Source organism: Saccoglossus kowalevskii, chromosome 18 (genome assembly GCF_978046115.1).
Source record: "Saccoglossus kowalevskii chromosome 18, keSacKowa6.1, whole genome shotgun sequence".
NCBI lineage: Eukaryota > Metazoa > Hemichordata > Enteropneusta > Harrimaniidae > Saccoglossus > Saccoglossus kowalevskii.
The window spans coordinates 1,293,403-1,312,165 of record NC_140658.1 but is presented as its reverse complement, the minus strand read 5'-3'; the positions used below and the strand labels follow the sequence as shown (position 1 = coordinate 1,312,165).

Sequence of the window (18,763 nt, the reverse complement as noted above, 5' to 3'; positions counted from 1 at the left end):
ATACATTTTGTATTCACCAAAATAACAACGTTGCAATGTTTCTAGGCATACAACAAACTTGAAACAAAAGAAATCATTCAATCCAAACGACCTGCGTCCTTGAAAATCAAGTCTTATGGCCCTTGTGTTTCCGAGCGAAAATACCAGCAAAGATTCCCGGAGAACAAATATTAATGCTGTAATTCACTCTGATGTGGGAATAGGTGACAAAGGTCAAAACAAATTTTAGGGAATCCGAAAATGTTTCTTACAAGAATTTCACGACGAAGTTTTCAACATTCTGCTAACATCTGTGCAACTGCAGTCTTTGAAACAAAATTGATGGATGCAATGTATGTCACTACAAAAACGCAATCTATGCAAGTAATACAATATCACAACGAATGTTTTGAAGGTTCGTCCATTCTTTCATGTTTATTTGGTGATATGAATGATTCAGCAGAGCGCTTAGATAGGTTATTTATTAGTGGCGCCCGGGTTATCGTAATTTAGCGTGAGCGTCTTCCTGAGCGAAAAATGTTGGGGTAAAAAAAAAAGATTTTCGCCCAATAATCCATTTTGTGGGTGATATTGATTCAGACCAGTGGTCATATAGCTTATTTATTAGAGGCGCCAGGGAACCAAAATTTGGGACGTTAATTATTTGGACGACAATTATAACTAAGAGAGACTACTTACCGTGGCATTAGCTACGGTGACTGTGACCCCAATCACATTTTAATTTTAGTAAGCTAGGGTAAAACTCGTGTTTATGCTATGATGGCGAGCATCAAGAACCTGTAATGTCTAATGTATGTACCAAGTTTGAACGAAATGCTTGATTTTTTAGCACAAAAATGACCACCATTTGGCCATTTTGAATAGAATCGCCAGACAGCCATTTTGAATCCGATCTGAAAAATAAATGATGTGCATCAGTGACCTGTAATGTCTAATATATGTACCAAGTTTGAACGAAATCCATTCATAAATGCCAGAAATGCTTGATATTTGATGATTGTTAAGCACAAAAAAGGCCATCGTTTGGCCATTTTAAATAGGATCGTCAAACCAATATATCTGTCTATCCATGACATGATGTATAATGAATATTTAAAATTTGAACATAATCAGTGAAAGCAAGTCAGAGATATGGCACGAGAACCACATTTATTAATACAAAATAGCCGCCAGTCGGCCATTTTGAATCTTATCTGAAAAACAAAATTGTTTGCATCAAGGTCCCATAATGTCCAATGTATATAGCAAGTTTGAACAAAATCCATCTGTAAACAGCCGAGAAATGGTTGATTTTTAGGATTTTTTAGCACAAAAATGGCCGCTATTCAGCCATCTTGAATAAGATCATGAAACAAATTGACTTGAAATTGATATGAATAATATCATGTACGATGTATGTTTGAAGTTTGATTGTGATTGGTCCAGGCATTTCTAAGATACAGGTCCGGACACACGCACAAATGCACACACACACGGACACACGGAGGGCAAAACATAAGTCCCCGTTTTCGGACTATGTCCGAACAGGGACTAACAAGCAGCTTGTCGGCTGAGATAGCTCCGCTGTTAGCAATGCACATTGCAATTAAAGAACAGAAGATATCATTAGAAAATGAACAATATGTATAGTATCAAAGCAACAGGACTTGCTGTATTCAACAAGAATTCGAAAATATCACTTTTCACCAAAAATAATCATCAAAATTAGATAATTGAAGATATCACCACGAAATTAACAAATCTGAAAGAGGTCCACATGTGGTACCTATATCCCAGGGGGGTCACTCTATATTTAAACCTTACACCATGTGCGTTCTTGCTAAAAAATAATAGGCCCCTAGGGCTGGCAGCACATTGGCAAACCATGCCCCCTTTTGCAGACGCAATGTAAATTTAGTGCCCCGAGAGCAGAAGAAAAAAAAACACCCCCATTTCAGACACATATTGAGAACATCTTACCCCATATTGCGAGCATTCTCTGCAGTTTTTTTGCAATCAAGTGGAGTGTGATCAACTAAAACAAGTTACTATTTACACAACTCCTGTTGGTGTCGTTCATTGTTTGATGAAGAAAGATGAGACAATTGACATGATTGTGAATATGATAATTTATTTTATAGTTTAATACACAATGCATACGACTTTGCCAGGTTTCTTGTTCCATCAGATAATCATTACGCAATTTTATGTTCAGCTCCGAGTGACTTTGGCATGAATACAGGGTAGAAAACCCAGAAAAAAGCAGGAGCTGGATGCAGAGACCGAGGCGCGAAATAAGTTTCGGAAGTGTGGATGACTCTGGGGAATGACATTCTGTATGCGGCTTATTGTAATCGACGAAACGAAACAAAACGGGATAACACACATAATAAAAATTAAACTGTAATCAGTGAAAATGGGTTTTATACGCACAATATTTACAAAATATAATATTTAATACGTATATGGCTCATTTCGCTAATCAAAAATCTGTAATCAGCGAATACACGTACAATATTAACAGCCGTCGGTTGAAACTTGACCAGTATATTTCGTGACCTTTCAGTAGTGTATATATAACAACATTAAACATATTCAAAAATCTGTAATCAGCGATTTATGTTATTGTGTACACTACTGAAAGCTAAATATACAGGTCAAGTTTCCATCGACAGTTGTAAATTTTGTACGTGTAAGACCCTTGTTTCGCTGATTACAGATTTGTGATTATCTGTAATTAGCGAAACAAGCCATATACGTATTAAATATTATTATTTTCGGCAAATATTTTGTTAATATTGAGCATATAAAAACCCATATACACTGAATACAGTTCAATTTTGATTATGTGTTATCCTGTTTCGTTTCGTTTCTTCCATTACAATAAGCTTTCTCCATATGCTCGTGTTGGAAGTGGCGGAAGTTTCACTGGGAAAGTTCAGTCGGACGTTTGCGGCCTTGTCTGGGCTATGGGTCCGCCAATTTAGGGCCTAGGGCGGTGTATGAGAGTGGTTGTTGCGAGGTTGTTTCTGGGGGTCTATTGCAGACATTAGCATTTTAAAGGGGGCCTATTTGCCTCCCGCGGGGCCCGCTCTAAGAGGTGAAAAACACCTCGCTTTCCTGCTAAATTTGGAACACACATGGGGTAGTCGAAAAAAATGACAAAAATATTCACCAAAATTAGAGAATTGAAGATATCATTACAAAATGAACAAATCTGAGAAAGATCCACATGTAGTACCTATATATGTAATATCAAAGCAATTGGACTTGCGGTTTTTAACAAATTAGAAGTTGAAAATATCACTTTTTACCAAAAATGACAAAAACATTCACCAAAATTAGAGAATTGAAGTCATCATCATGAAATGAACAAATCTGAGAGAGATCTACCCAAGGTACATATACACCAAGTATCAAAGCATTCAGGCTTGTAGTTTTCAAGAAGAAGTCGAAAAAGTAAAACATTGACACGGATGACAGACGTCGGACGACGACGACGGACAATCACTCATATGATAAGCCCTGCTCGACAAAGTCGACAGCGGAGCTAATAAAAATATTTTGTATTTGTTGTACGTACATTATTAACAGTTGACTTCCTTGCAGTCTGTTGTGATTCTGATAAAAATTCTTGAAACATAATTGTCAATTGCGTAAAACAAGGGGCGAAATAGCTGTGACAGCAAAATAGGTAATTTCGCGTTCTGCCTTCAAGGGTAGAGCGCTCACCGCTGTTTACATAATTTACATTTATTTAACAGTCTACAAAAATGTATATTAAAGCAGAAATGATAATTACTACCTTATACTAAAATATATTTGGATATTTAGAGTACTAACAAATTTCCACTTATGGTCCAGTTAGACTTAAAATACACCACGAATATTCACTTTTGCGATATAATTTTTGGTATGTGTTGATTCTTGGATATTTATCTTCGTCGTCCTGTACTTCGAACATGTCTTTGCTTCATTAATTGCTGAGGGACGGCCGCTTAGGTATGTGCTCTGTAATTTGCAGCAAATGAACCTAAAAACGTTAGGTAATCAAACTGAAATGACGTTGTACTAAAGTCCAAAAGGTATGTTCAAGGTCTGCATTTTTTCGTAGCATAAAAACGATTTACTCCCTTGCTTATTGTGATACCCTCAAATTAACTGATTTCTAAAATGGTATGTGCCTTCATTTTACGCCACGACTCGAAAACGTCTTTTTTGCTTGACGTGTTCATTTGCCTTCAATTGCGTTTCAGTGGCTGGCACAGTCGTATTCTGAGTCTTGCCAATAACATTTTGGTAAAAATTCACGTAGATATTGCCGAGAAAACTCAAATTTTCAACTAAAGCTAATTTGCATAACAATGCTTTTGCCCATGGTCACCGCATACAACTAGGGGAATTCACTCGCATTAAATTGCGTTCGCCGTGATAGGCAAAAATGGATTTGCACTAAAGTACATTCAAGATCTGGACTTTCTCATAGCATAAACATGGTTTTTACCCTCGATTACTAAAATCAAAATATAATTGAGGTATCTATCCCCGTGGTGAGTAATTTTGTCCTTTTTCGCTCGAAAAGCAAAGGCTAGATTCTCAAGGATGCAGGTCGTTTGTGTCGTTCGTTTGTCGAGCTATGTCTGAGGTGTTTTATCTCGAATTTGTAGGGATTTGTATCTACATTTGACGCGAAGCTATTCAAAAAACATTTTTTTTGACTTAAAATACACCACTTTTTTTTTTTTTGATAGGGGGTGGGTCAACTGAGATTTACAGCTGGGATTTACACCACACCACATTTTTTTTGAATAATTACTGGGGTGAAGGTGTGACATATCTGCCACGATTGAGCGAAATCGGCCAATCCAGAAAAATTACAGAAGAATTTATACATGAAAACTGTGGAAATCACACACACAGACACACACACAAGCTGGTAGGCTGGTTGGCGATCCTAACTACAGTAAAGGTGTGATTTGCCTGCCAAACCGGCTCAGCCAGAAAAATCACAGAAGAGTTAAAAAGCCATTTTTGGTGAACTTTGAGGTCAAATTTCTTGGTAATAGATATCACAAATTCAAATAGTAACTTTGTGCCCACACTCAAGCTGAGTAGAATGAGCTATGTCTGAAGTGTTATATCCTAAATTTGTAGGAGGAGATACATTTGGCGCGAAGCTATCCAAAAATCAGTTTTTTGGCTGTTGCTAAGGCAATGGTGGGCCAAAAAAAATTTCAGATTTTTTCAAATAACCAGAGTGAAGGTGTGACCTACCTGCCAAGTTTGAAAGAAATCATCCAAGCCAAAAGCCAAAAAAATCACAGAAGAAATGTGAAAACACTGGAAATCACACACACATACACACACACACACAAAAAACGAAAAAAGTGATTATAAGAGCAATCCTAGCGGAGCGGATCACGAATACAAACCTACAAAAGTGATCATAAGGGCAATCCTAGCGGAGCAGATCACCAATATGTTATTGAGAGTACTAACAAATTCCCACTTCCTGTCCGATTAGAATTAAAATACACCACGAATATTCACTTTTGAGATTTTTGGTATGTGTTGGTTCTTGGATATTTCAGCTTCGTCGTCCTGTACTTCATTTAGTAGCTTGAAATTCCCCGATTATGTAAAATCGGAGAGTTTCTTGATTTTGATATCGGACCAGTTACTGAGACAGAGCCCTACTCCCTGCGAAACCCACCAGATACGAAACCCACTTAGGGATTGGTCAGTTACTTCAGCCTAGGGGGGTCGGCAGATTCCATTTTGCCAGCTGTAAATCTCAGTTGACCCACCCCCTATCAAAAAAAAAAAGTGGGTGACCCCCCCCCCCCCCATATTATATTTTAATACATGCTGACCCCCCCCCCCCCAAAAAAAGAAAGAAAGAAAGAAACAGTTTTGGCTCTGACATGATTACAAAATGTATTATATGTGCATTCAAAATATCATGGTTTGCCATAATTTTGACATAATTTTTAGTGTTTGCATTTAATAGACCTTAGGAGGGGAAGGGAAGCATAAAGCCAAAAAATGACTACAGAAAAGGTTGCAGGAAGGAGGGAAATCTATGCTGCTAAAGATAGTAAATAAAAGCAAAGCTGTGGAGTACTCACTTGATAAACGCCCTTTATGTAAGATAGGAAAAAAAGAATTTGAATCTAGGCGGTTTGAACTCTATGAAAACTCAGTTGGATTTATAATATCTTTCATACAGTACTCATTCCGCCCAACCTCCCGCTTTAATCGCTTTTTTCCCGACCGCTTATCGCTTAATTTCCGACCGCTCGCTGCTTTCCGACCGGAAACCGACCGCTTTTTTTTCGCTCGCTTTTGTTCGCTCGCTCGCTTGCTTTTGTTCGCTCGCTTGCTCCTGCTATGGCTGGCTTCAGAAACATTGTTCGCTTGCCAACCGACCGCTGGAGTAACAATGATCTTACATTGTATGTATAAACTTAAGTTTTTATTCGTAATAAATTTAGGTTTTAATGACGATTCAAAACACAACGCCTATTGCTTCTCTGTTTTGGAACAAAGACTCCTTCAAATCACTTGACATTGTAACGTTTGCTACGCAAGTCAAACTGTGACCTGTATTTACATATTTATGTCCTTGTGTGTGTAGTTCAAGCAGCTATATAACTGGTCAATCGCGATATGTATTGAGTACAAGTATTTGTGTGTTGTGTGTGTTTCTGTGTGTGATTTTGACTAAATTCATTCGGATTGGCGCTCAAAATAATTTGACACTTTGTTATTTGAGAACGCAACTCACACTATGACCCTTACTCAATTTGCATAAGTAATACGAATGCTGTAGCTCAGAAAATATATTGGTTAACTTTTGCTCGTGTCTGGGTGCGCAAAACAAAACTGCACATATAATTATCGCATAGCTGAATTTCTACAAATCAATTGGACTTAAACTACTGGTATAATGACTGTGACGATTAATCGCTTGTCTGAGTACATGCGGCGACGAATTATTGGATTGGCAGCAACTGGACGAAAAATGAAAGAGATCTAGGAACAGTTAATTTGTTGAGGAAAACAAAACAAACGCAGCCAGTGATACATTTTGAAAACAAAAATAAAAAAATAAACTCAATCAGAACCGAATTCGAACCGTCATCAAATTCAAAATTCAAGCGATCTCGTTGAATGTCAAAAATAAACTCGATGTTTAGAAAGACAAAAACAACAACATATTAGAGTGCAAAAAAAGTTAGCAGCAAAGAACGAGAAGTGCATGTGGGAAAGCGATGAGTGAACTTGAGGAAAATTATGCTGATGTGAGAACAACCCGCGGAGTACTCGCTAAAACATCGAGAAAATGTGCCATTTCAAAGGGCACCCCTACAAATAATGTCTGCGATTGTGTGAACATGATAACGTGCAAACAAGGAACAGAGCTCGTGGTCCACAAGGAAACTTGATGACGCAGTTAGATGTATACGGCTGTTGAAAACAGAGACTCCTTCGATCTCATATAAGCAGGTTCACGTGGATGTATCATTTTCAACTATTACCAACAACGCTATGATAATAAAGACATTGTGAAATTCTTTTGTTTTTATGTAGAAAAATACAGTAATTTACCAAGTAAAATCATATTTATTAAAATTGTTGTTCATACATGAGTTGTCGAACACACTACATAGTTTGTAATTTCATCCAGGTCCTTTCAGTCACAATTCAAGACAAATAAAAGGCACAAATATAGATAATATAGCAAGTTATTTTTTTCTGTAATATTCGTGTGTAATCAGTAATTATGAAAAAAAATTATGGGTACATATGGAATACATTTCGTTATGAATTATTCTTAATATCAATTTTTAAATTATTTTGTCAAAATCAGTTTTTTTTCCAGGTTTTTTCCCCCAAAACGAAAGAATTTCATAATGTCGGGAACGAGAAGTTTTTTTATTAATATTATTTATTGGGAACGGAAAGTCTTTATCGTAGTGCTTCGCCTCGGTTGACAATGAGCTCTTCGGGTCGCTAAAACTGTATGTCCACCTCTGTTGGGGTGAACATTTGTATTATTATACTGAATAAATCTTAGAACAGAAATGGTGGCACTCAATCATGGCAATCTTCCAGGTCATCGTTAGAAAGATTTTCGGAGGCAAATATAATCTTGAAGGATTGCAGGAAATTGACCCTTACCGATTCATATTTATGAATTAATTGGGATTCAGGTCCCATAGTGTTTGTAACAGGAAAAAAAAACGCTTTCGCGTGGGATTTTTCATGCAAACATTGTGAATGGTTCCCCGACACTGATTCCTTTTTAACTTTCAATTTTTCTAAGACGCGGCAAACCCTGCTCATGACCGGAGACATCGTCGAGATGCAGGTGCGATTCCTCTTAGCAACGCAGTCTATTTACTTCCAAAGCATGTGGTCGGCGCCTTTGATTGCGTTTATTTTGTTGTTTTATTCACGTAATCTATCACTGGCAGCGTTTGTTTTGTCGCGTCTCACAACTTAATGTCCAAGCTGACTTTGTTTTGGCTGTAAGTGAACTACGTACAGCTCATGAAAGTATTTCGCCCAGAGTTTGCAAAAAACGGAATACCCTGCAAAATTTGAATCCTTTATTTTATAACGAGACATTGGGCGTAAAAATAAAAACCATAATTGTAATTCAACAAGTTTATGTAACGTGTTAGTCCGCTTGCCAGCCGCCTTGTTAAAAAATGTGATCTCCATTGATGTCGGCTTCGACAACTTCGGACAAGTAAGATGGGCGCTGGCCGACATCACATTTGCAAGTATTGTATTTGTTTGACAAATTGTACACTACGGTCATTCTATAACAATCGATTAGTCGTTTTTTTCACAGTCTTACTATTCCTGCAGATATTCTTCAATTGTTATAAGTGCCACGGATTTTAACATAACTACAACTTGACCCGTGTTAAACCCAAACCATGCGTGCATGACAACCGTCACCCTACACACGGTTACTCAACGAATACCGTACTCTACAGTAGACAGTTTTCATCCTCCACCAAAAATAGAATGGTTTTATTTCATATTAGTTGTGTCTGTGTCACTGTCGTATTTGATTTCACATGTTTGGTTCGATGGTGGACATTATTACTACGCGTATGTATTATTACCAATTTTATATGGCCGTGTGATCCACCGTATTTTTTCAACGGTCGTTCTATAAATTTCTGATTGTATTTATTCTTATTTTAACATCATAAAAAACAAAAATGATACACTTGTACATGAAACAGTAGGTAATGAACTGTAAATGCGGGCGGTTGCGCTGTCAGGCGAGCGAGCGAGCAAGCGAGCGATTGCGCGAGCGGATACTTCCGGATTTGCGCGGTCGCAAAAAAAAGCGTAAATTGCGCGGTTGAATTGAACAAAGCGAGCGAAAAAAAAGCGATCGAAATCCGGAAGCGGGCGGGAGGTTGGGCGAAATGAGTACTGTATCTTATATACCAGGAAAGCTTTACACCCGGAGCACAGTCTGTGCTTATGAAAACAAAGGTAACTTTGATTTTTGCTTAAATTTGTGTTGGATTTTGGTATTTTACAGAGCAAAATATGCATATTTAAAAGTTAAAAAAACAAAAAAAACTATTTATTTATTTTTTCATCATTTATTTTAATTTATATATCAGCATTTTCCCAAATTTAACTTTTTTGATTTGCTGAACAAAAATTGTCACTGCTCTGTGTACTAATTGCTGTGTTGTCTTTCTGTCCCCTGTTATAATTAGATAAATCCAGTAAATATCTTATACAATGGTGAATTCAGACTTTAAATAAAATAATCTGATATCAGCAGCACATGGACTTGGGATGTGTTTAAAACTGTATAATTGGGGTTCTAGTCGCATTGCATAATCTGATAGTTATTTGGCAACTTTAACCTCAAAATATTTAGTCTATAACGTTTTTGCATCAACAAATTTATAGGCAATATAGGTAATAGTTATTATTAAGAACACATTTGTACAATTAACTTTTTTATCTTTTGTTAATTTTTAAAAATATATGCATGAGCGCGCGTGTGAATTCTGGAAAACATGGTGAGCCCCCCTATTCATGATATCAAAAACAGGGTGACCCCCCTATTTGCACAATCAAAAACAGGGTAACCCCCCCCACTGATCCACCGACCCGACCCCCCCCCCCCGCGCGCGAGGCCGAAGTAACTGACCAATCCCTTACCGTGAAACTCGCTAACATCGAAGCGACTAGTGGTGTTAATAATATATTCCATTCTAGTAGCTTCAGCAAATTATATAGCTAAGCATATTATAATATTTGATAAAAAAAGGAAAATACACACATGTGTTGTACAACCTGTAATATGGTATTGCCATCCCCTATCTAACTATTACCCCCCCCCCCACACACACACACACACACACACACACACACACACACACACTCCAGTTGGCACCAAAGACGATAACAAACCCTGTAAATGGATACCGGTATTATGCAATATCTAAATTCTTACACATTTGCGGTGTACAACTGTATGAGCCTTATACCTTACCCTACCAATTTATTTTTGTTTTTGCTCACACGCCGGTGGTAGAACAAACTATTACCATGTGACTTTTCGAAGTTCAAAATGTTGAGTCCATTGCTTTCACCACAGTGATAGAGGGACTGTGCTTGTGCAAAGCAGTGCAACACTTGGGACAAACATTCGGGTGCCAAAGTGTACCCTATTATATGTAAAACCATGGTAAAACATATCACATATATCTCACGGAATATAACAATATATACATACACCCACTGATCAAGATCGTACCTCTCAACTTTGAACATCGATCACAATTACAAAACCATCGCCGTCCACCATTTCTGGATTACCAGCAGGTCAGTGGACTGTCTCAATAAAATATAAGGGATGGACAAGTTGACTAAGGAAGAGTAACACATTTAAGATGTGCACCTCTTACTGAATTTATGACATAGTAATCATGCGTTTTATAAATAATTAATAAAACAACAACAAATACTTTTTTCTGATAAATATGCCATCAGTCAAGAGCTTTCCAATTCAATTTGCAGACGACAAATAGCTTCGCTCCTAGTTCAATATTGGTTTGGTCTAAACATCACCGGCCTTCCCACGGCAAGCTCGCTACTGACAATATACATCTTGTAATATTTTACGTATCTAACATCCGCTTAACAATATTGAATATGTTAGTTTGGTAAAATACTGAAAATAAAATGGTCATTGCTTGAGAGAGAGGATTATTTTGAAGTTGCCCCTTCTTCGGGTGATTGTCCAATCACAACATACGGTTTCGTACGACAGCCAATCAAACGTACAACTCAATGTCACGTGTTTGGTATGTGACGTAAGGGATTCATGCATTCACGAGATTTCCATCTGTGACCTGAAGTGGTAAGTTGCTTTTGGTATTTTCCTATAAGAATACTTGAAATACTTCTTTTAATTTTCATTTCACTGTTTATCTCGTACAGTGTCATTTAATACTTTAAGTCACCAGTTTCTCGCAGTAAGTACTGTAATGTAACTCGTTAGTTGTTAGCGAAAAGTTGTCTGTGACGCTGCCATCCATTCTAAACAAATTTGATCCCCTATTGTAACTCGCAATTTTATCTTCGGTTTTTGTTTCACGATATAATGTTGCATCCAGTTGTTTTGCCTATTATTGTTGTTTGTTCTATATGTGAAAGTTTATCTAGTTTTTCTTTGCTGTTGTTAGAAGCAGTTCCATTCCTTCATTCCATCGCACGCGCACGTGATCGTACATTTAATTTTTAAACGGAGCTTTTTGACATTTTAAAAGTGTTCTAGTTTAGTTTTCGATAGATGAAAAAGTTTTTGTTGCATGTACTGCACACGTCTTGTAACATTTTTTTTAAAGGAGAACAATGACAGTATTGATTGCTCACTCGTAGTTGGTTTGACATTGTACATTATCTGAATAATATTTAAACTGAGTACTATACGCAAGTACAATACCGAGCTTGGAAGTCTTGTTAGTGTTGCAGTAAATACGCAATGATTGTTAAAAACCGAGGTTGTATCTATTTTCTTCGGATGCTGGTAAACTTGTATTACTGGAGCCTGTAAGCTCTGTCATCTCCAGTATTTAACTAAATTGCGTGAAATTTGAAATTTAAAAAGTTGCAATACGAGTAACATTTTGTTTCAAGCCCATGGCTTTGAGCTTGTATAAAAAAAATTGCCATTACAACCGTTCTGAGAATTATTCTGACAGTTCGCAATATAGCTTTGAACTTTACAAAACACTTCCAATCTAGACTTGATGGCACTGTGTCATGCCCACAATTGGGATAATTCCATTATCTTGGTTGATGCGGGTAAAACGCTGTTTTCAAAATGATGCGTTGGCTACCATACATTAACAGTTATATGTTGTATATGCATTCAAAGTGTTATTTTAAATTGTTACAACCACCCGAGTCCACCTGACATAGAGCAATTTCCGTAACAACACCCAAGTGTTGAGTAACCCCAGGTATTAATGAACTTGTCGTTAGGGGGAAGGCTCAAAGTAAACTTTCTTAGCATTGGACACACTGCAGTTTCGCGACAGTTTTGAGCCAAACTAAAAGTTGTTTTTACATTACTGGTATATTTTATATCAAATTCAGATTTTATACCAAGGTGGGAGATAACGTCCTGGGATACACGAACGAAAAACTTGATTAATATGGTTTGATAGACTTTGTCAAATCAAAAAGTGCCTTCCTTGAGCAAATCACTTTTTCAACTGCAGTTTGAAAATGACAAGGGTTTGACCGTGACTATGTATAGTTCATTTTTGGCTCAACGGACCATAGGTCCTGCGTCTGTAGTCTGTCTATCTGTCTTGTCTGTGCACGACTTTTCAAAAAACGCCGAACCATTTGACTCTATTTTTGGTGTGTGGATGCCTTGAGTGTAGATGGTAATTTGTTCATGAGAAGTCGATCTGCCAAAAATGCAAATTAGCCCCCCAAACTCTACTGTGGCGGTCTATAGTGAGAGCGCCATCTATAGTATGGTGTTGGAATAACTTTGTTTATGAACAAGTCTGGGCGTCCCTGTGTCAGTCAGTCGAATTGTTTCAGTCTGTGTGGGCAGGTCGATTCTCCTGTTTAATCGACTGAATATCCTTCCAAAGACTGAACTAAAGTGGTTATGGATGTTGTGGAACTCTTGGGACAGACAAAATCTTGTTTGGGCCTAAAAAAAAAAGGTGCGTTTCAGGTAACAGGCTAAAAAAGAACAGGTAGGGTAGGTCGGATTTTTTTTTTATTTTTATTTTTTTTTTGCATTCAAACAATTTAAAAAAATATAATTAGCATTAATATATCTGGGTCCTTATTCAATACCCAAATATTAATTGAATTTATATTTTGAGGTGATGAATCTTTATATTGGTCAAAATTGCTCACATGGTCAACTGATATTAGTTTCAAATTACTGACACCACCAAGATGTCAAGTATCATACTCAATGGATGTTGTTGATCTCAGACTTTAAAAACAGCCATTGAGGACAATTGTTGATATCTGGTTCAACTGAGGCAAACTGAATAGAATGTGAAAAAAGACAAGTTTCAAAGATGTTCAAATGTTCAAGTTTTATTCAAGTTTCCATGTTCATTTATTTTCCATAGGGTCTCATGCAGCATGAGACAGCATGTACCCTTCACTTGTACATGCAGCATGTACCTTTCACTTGTACATGCTGCACAAATTGGAAAGACAGTCTTAAAGTTTTTTTTTCAGATTCTGGTCAACTTCTCATTCGTTTCCACCACAGTAGAAGCAGGTGTTTGGTATTGCAATGTTGGAGCTATAGAAGGCCACCTCCATCGGGCTTTGGCAATTTATAGTCAGTCGTACAACAGCTGTGCCATGTAGAGAATGACCAGGAGGTGTTGCATGGCTACCACAAGTATAGTCAAATTCAGAAACCAGCATGGCAAACAGTTTTTTGTCTCTCTGACAACTTTCTTGTGGAGTACACCAACCGCTGTTGGCGACACTCAACACACTCAAGCAAAAGTCTAGCAGTTTGACCAGTAAGAGATATTCTTGAAACTGACTCTGTGGCTTCACCATCAGTGATTGTTGCATGTTCATTGCAGTAGCAGTGGCTTGGACAATGTGTTTTGCTGGAGTTTTGGCAGATGTTTTGTACTTTCTTGTGATCGATTTCTCCATGACCTTAGCTGCATCTTTGAAAGATGGCCTGTCAGCTTCACTGGTTTCTTGGCCTAATACTGCATGCAGTGGTTTGTAATGTTATTTTGTGTCATCCAAAGTTGGGGCTGGCAAGAAGGCTTGTTTACTGACAGACCTTAACGGCTGACAACATTCTGGATTTTCACTTTCTGATCTGAAAACAATAGGTGTGTTGGATACAGTGTGCTGCAAGCCAGTCATTGTAGGCAGGGACATTTCTTGTATGTGTCTTCACCAGCTTGTTAAAGGCCCAGTAGCTGTAATGAAAACATCTCTAACGGCGTTCTAAATAACTATTTTGGGTTGAAAACTTGTTGCATTTATCTTTGAAATTGCTTATCTCCTGTTATAATAAAATGTACATCGATCTCTGTGCGGATACGAATGTGGAGAAAATGCTCACGATCGAACTCAACGCCATATTTCTAGGTGGTCTGACTGATCACGAGATGAAGAACTCTTCTACACGTCTTCTACACCGATCTGACGCATATCGCGCTAGGTGTGCCGGGAGTTTGTTCGAAATTTTGAACGTTTCGAAGTCAATTGTCGATTGCCACGTATTTTACGGATATATTAAATCGTTTCAGAGACCTGTTTACTAAATGATGATAAATGAAACTTAGAAAGCTTGTAAGAACAATCTGGGCCCAAATCGCACAAATTGCAATAAGTTTACGCTGGTTCGGATTGAGTTCTACGCGTGATTTTATTGCGCTCAAGGACGTTCTATTTTCAAACTAGTTGAAACCGGAAATAACGCAACTACTTTCGAACTTCAAACACAAATTTGATTATCGTTATTATGTGTTAGTTTCTGTTGTTTCAAAGATTGAATTATGTATGACAATAATATTTCACTTTATAAACAATATTTCACTAAAATATGTGATTCAAAGGCAACCCAAATTGTAAAAAGCAATATCAAGTTCCGCGTATAAACACTGTTGTAAAGAGGCGGCGGAGGGGAATTTTAGCCAAAATCGGCTAGTAAGGCGTCATATGACACAGGTTTGTGCTGGGACAGCGCTTCCGGTGACAACACAACGGTAAGGTGTCATATGACACAGGTTCGTGCTGGGACAGCGCTTCAGGTGACGACACAACGAAGTACTCGGAATTGCGCACGCGCAAACAATCAGTAATGACGTATGATGGTTTAACAAACGGAGCTTAGTGTACGTACAATAAACACTTCACGATGTTGATTCAGTGCTTTTAGCGAGCTTATAAAGCATACAGAAGGGCCCGGTACCAAATAATTGAACTAGTTTCAGCTAATAGAACGGAAATAATTGCTATTCATGTAGAACACGTTTGCAATACAAAAAACTAGGTCGTTACAGCTAGTGTATCTTTAACGTCCAGATCTGTGAACATCAAGTTTAAGTGATGTTGTAAGGAGACAATAGCCTCAGGCAGTATCGGATCCATGACTTGTATTGGCTCTTCTTTCAGGGATAGCCTTCTAAATCTGTTTTCAATAACGGCTTTCTGTTGCTCAATACTTTTTGTCCATGCAGTCTTGATATCTGGATTTTTAGAACCAAGCTTTCTGATGTCATCCATTCCGCAACATTTCTTAAAGGCTTTTTCTATATCTTCTGCACATGGTTTACGTTCAATAGCACAGTTCTGCAGACCGATGTTGAGAATTGACATCACCCTTTCTGCAGGATTCGCCCAGCTATGACCTGGTGCACACCTCGCTGTAATGAACATGTCCAGATTCAGTTCTTTGAAGATACAGATGGATGCACACTTAACAGCTTCTAAGTTGTTTCTGTGGTCTGTTCCTCCATCTGTATATTTCATGAGAATCTTCGGCTGGATCTCTGATGACTTGATTTGTTTCACCAAGGATGCCGGAATGGGTTGGAGGACTGAAACAGTCACTCACTATGACGGTAACAGTCCCACGGTAAAATGATTTTTGAGCATCATCTGGGATAAGGCACTTTAAGTAGACAGATGTGAGGCTACTTTTCTGGTGCAGATCATGATCAGCTGCAGATAACGTAGTAGTTGAGGGTACCAGACTTTTCTTACCTCGAACACCTGTGGCGATTTGAACTCCTGGTTCACCCATGTGAACTTTAGCCTTGTCATCACAGCAGAAGAGCATGCAGTCCTGCTTTAATATTACAGCATACTGTTTCAAATACTTAAATAGAGCTGCACAATAATGTGCATCCATGCGAGTGACTGAGTTGTCGCCTTTGAATTTTGTACTGGACTGCAAGTTTTGAGGTGAAATTCAGTGCAGAGTGAACATATGGATTTCTTGGTGTGAAATGTAATCGTACAAGTTTTTTCGAATGGATAAGAGCATCGGCTGGACAGCGATCCTTGGCTTGTTGGACCATGTCCTTCAGTGACAGCCAATGTGACAAATGGGCAACATTGTGGCGTCTTTCATCTGCTGCTGTGACTTCTTCTATGACTTCACCTAGCTTGGTGAAAAAAGCATCAAATGTGTCTGTGGGTCGGCCTGCATTCAAACTTCTCATGTCTGAAATAAGTCCTGTCTCACCTAAGAAGATCAGCCTCATACGCTGTACAGTATCTGGATGAGCTGCTGCAGCAGAATCCAATGAGAGTTCTTTATAGATCATGTCCGCCACCGCAGGTTGAACTGTTGCAATGTTTTGTAGCCTTATTTTGAACCGATGTTTCATGAGCCTTGTGTTATACACAGGCAAGTTGGGTTGAATTTTAGCCATGACTGATGCCACTTCTGTCAGCTTTTGTTGTTCTGTCCTACTTTCTGTTACTTTGACAAAGCAGTGAATGGTAAAAATACTCCCACCTGGACAGTACTTGTATACATCTACAGAAACTGACAGTTGCAAGTTTTCAATAAAGCGAAAACAATGAATGTTATTCTGGAATGGTTTTTCTATGTGCAGATCTTCATTGAAGAATACAGGCTCCAAAAGCTGTGCCATGTTGAGAGCTTTATCAAGTTGAAGGTATTCATGTCTAACAGCATGAACAGATTTGTGTACACTTCTCGCTGTAGTATTTTCTGAATCCTCTCTGACAGGGTGGGTTGACATGTATAGCATTGATATCTTTCTTCTTCAGATCCAAGTATGTGCTATAAGAAATAAAACAATCGGCATGGGCCTTTATTTGCTTTTGTATGAACACTGTGTCACATGTGTTAAGACTTGGTCTTGTGCATAATCTGTAAAGTGCATCTGAATGACTTTTCAGCTGGCCACTCCAACGGATTGGATTTGAGTTTTTTTCTCAGACACTCGTTATAGCCTTGGAATTGATCAAACACAGGTGGGATAGCACTGACTGTGGACTGTCTGAGGCTAGCATCACGTATAACTTGGTGTTGATTAGTAGTGTACCATAAGGCATTAGTTAGTGTCTGAAAAAAAAATCATTTCTGTGTCAGGAAACATACAAAATTGTTAAAGTTAATAGAAAATGGTCCATAGCATTTTATTTTTGCACCTCTCCCCTATTGATTTGATTTTCAGCTTTTTTCCCTGAGCATTTCTTCGCTATTCAATATCATCCAAATCATTTTGGATATCCATTATTTCCAAATGAAAATCTGTCATGTTTGAAATCCAATAAATCTGTCATATATACAGTTGTTGAAAATCAGTCAAGAGGGAGGTGTACACATTTTATGCAATGACCACATTCTACCTACACCATGCTGAAATCTAGAATTTAGAAATTCATCATACCCAGAAGAATAGCTACACTAAAAAGATGAATGCTTTAAAGTAAGATATTTAGTGTTAATTTATGCAACAAGCTACCATATTCTACACCATGCTGGAACTAGTGCATTTTAGTAAAAAAAAAATGGTTGATTTGTGTTTAGTTTTTTTTGTTCGTAGACGTTTTTTCAGCGAGTGAAAATCGCTATGGTTAACTCTATGGGAGCCTGCTCATTTGCATATCATTTGCATCTCATTAAAACTTCGCGGCATAACCCGTGTGCGATAGTAGTGTCCTTTCTCGTGCAAATTTGAACCAATTGGGAAGCTGAAATTATTTCAACACGTGCTTCTGGGCGGGAATACCTGTCAGTTGTAGTTCATGAATATTCTTATCGAGGTCAGTGTCAGATACGTAATTTTTATTTACAAACATTGAGCCATGCCGAAAGTTGGCGAATTGTCAGAATTTACTAAAGGGAACATTGAAGCACTGTATACAGAAGGAGTGTCTAATAGGGAAATTGCAAGAAGACTCGGAATTTCTGAAGGCTCCATACGTTTCAACCTGCGAAAACTTCGTCTGCGAGGTAGTATGGGCAATCGTCGTCGATCAGGTCGACCAAGGCGTACAATGCAAAGCGAAGACCGGCTACTCATCAGGTCTAGTTTAGCGAATCGGTTTCACACCGCCAGTGATTTGCGTGCCAATTTTAATCAACTCACTGAGAAAAGATTGAGTTTGAGCACTATAAAATCAAGACTATATAAGGATGGTAATCTTCGCGGCTGTGTTGCAAAAAAGAAACCAAAACTACAACCTCGACACATCGCAGCACGGTTGCAATTTGCCAGAC

The 18,763-nt window shown here is 38.0% G+C and overlaps 2 protein-coding genes and 1 pseudogene across 4 annotated transcripts in view; 1 reads left to right on the top strand and 2 right to left on the bottom strand.

Annotated features, from left to right (window-relative positions):
* Positions 1-10,837, bottom strand: part of LOC144355686 (regulator of telomere elongation helicase 1-like) — a 161,618-nt gene extending 150,781 nt beyond the window's left edge. The window contains exon 1 of the mRNA XM_085493295.1: positions 10,790-10,837. The gene's annotated coding sequence lies outside the window, so the exon portion shown is untranslated. The remainder of the gene's footprint in view (positions 1-10,789) is intronic.
* A 480-nt stretch (positions 10,838-11,317) lies between these two features.
* The window catches only part of LOC100372759 (stathmin), a 28,570-nt gene continuing 21,124 nt past the window's right edge, over positions 11,318-18,763 (top strand). For 2 of the 3 annotated variants that reach the window (XM_085493386.1, XM_085493384.1), the window contains exon 1: positions 11,318-11,395. The gene's annotated coding sequence lies outside the window, so the exon portion shown is untranslated. Of the gene's footprint in view, positions 11,396-11,424; positions 11,511-18,763 lie in introns of those variants that run through there. The other variant, XM_085493385.1, reaches the window with a different exon arrangement.
* On the bottom strand, positions 14,278-17,165 carry LOC146731483 (uncharacterized; annotated as a pseudogene).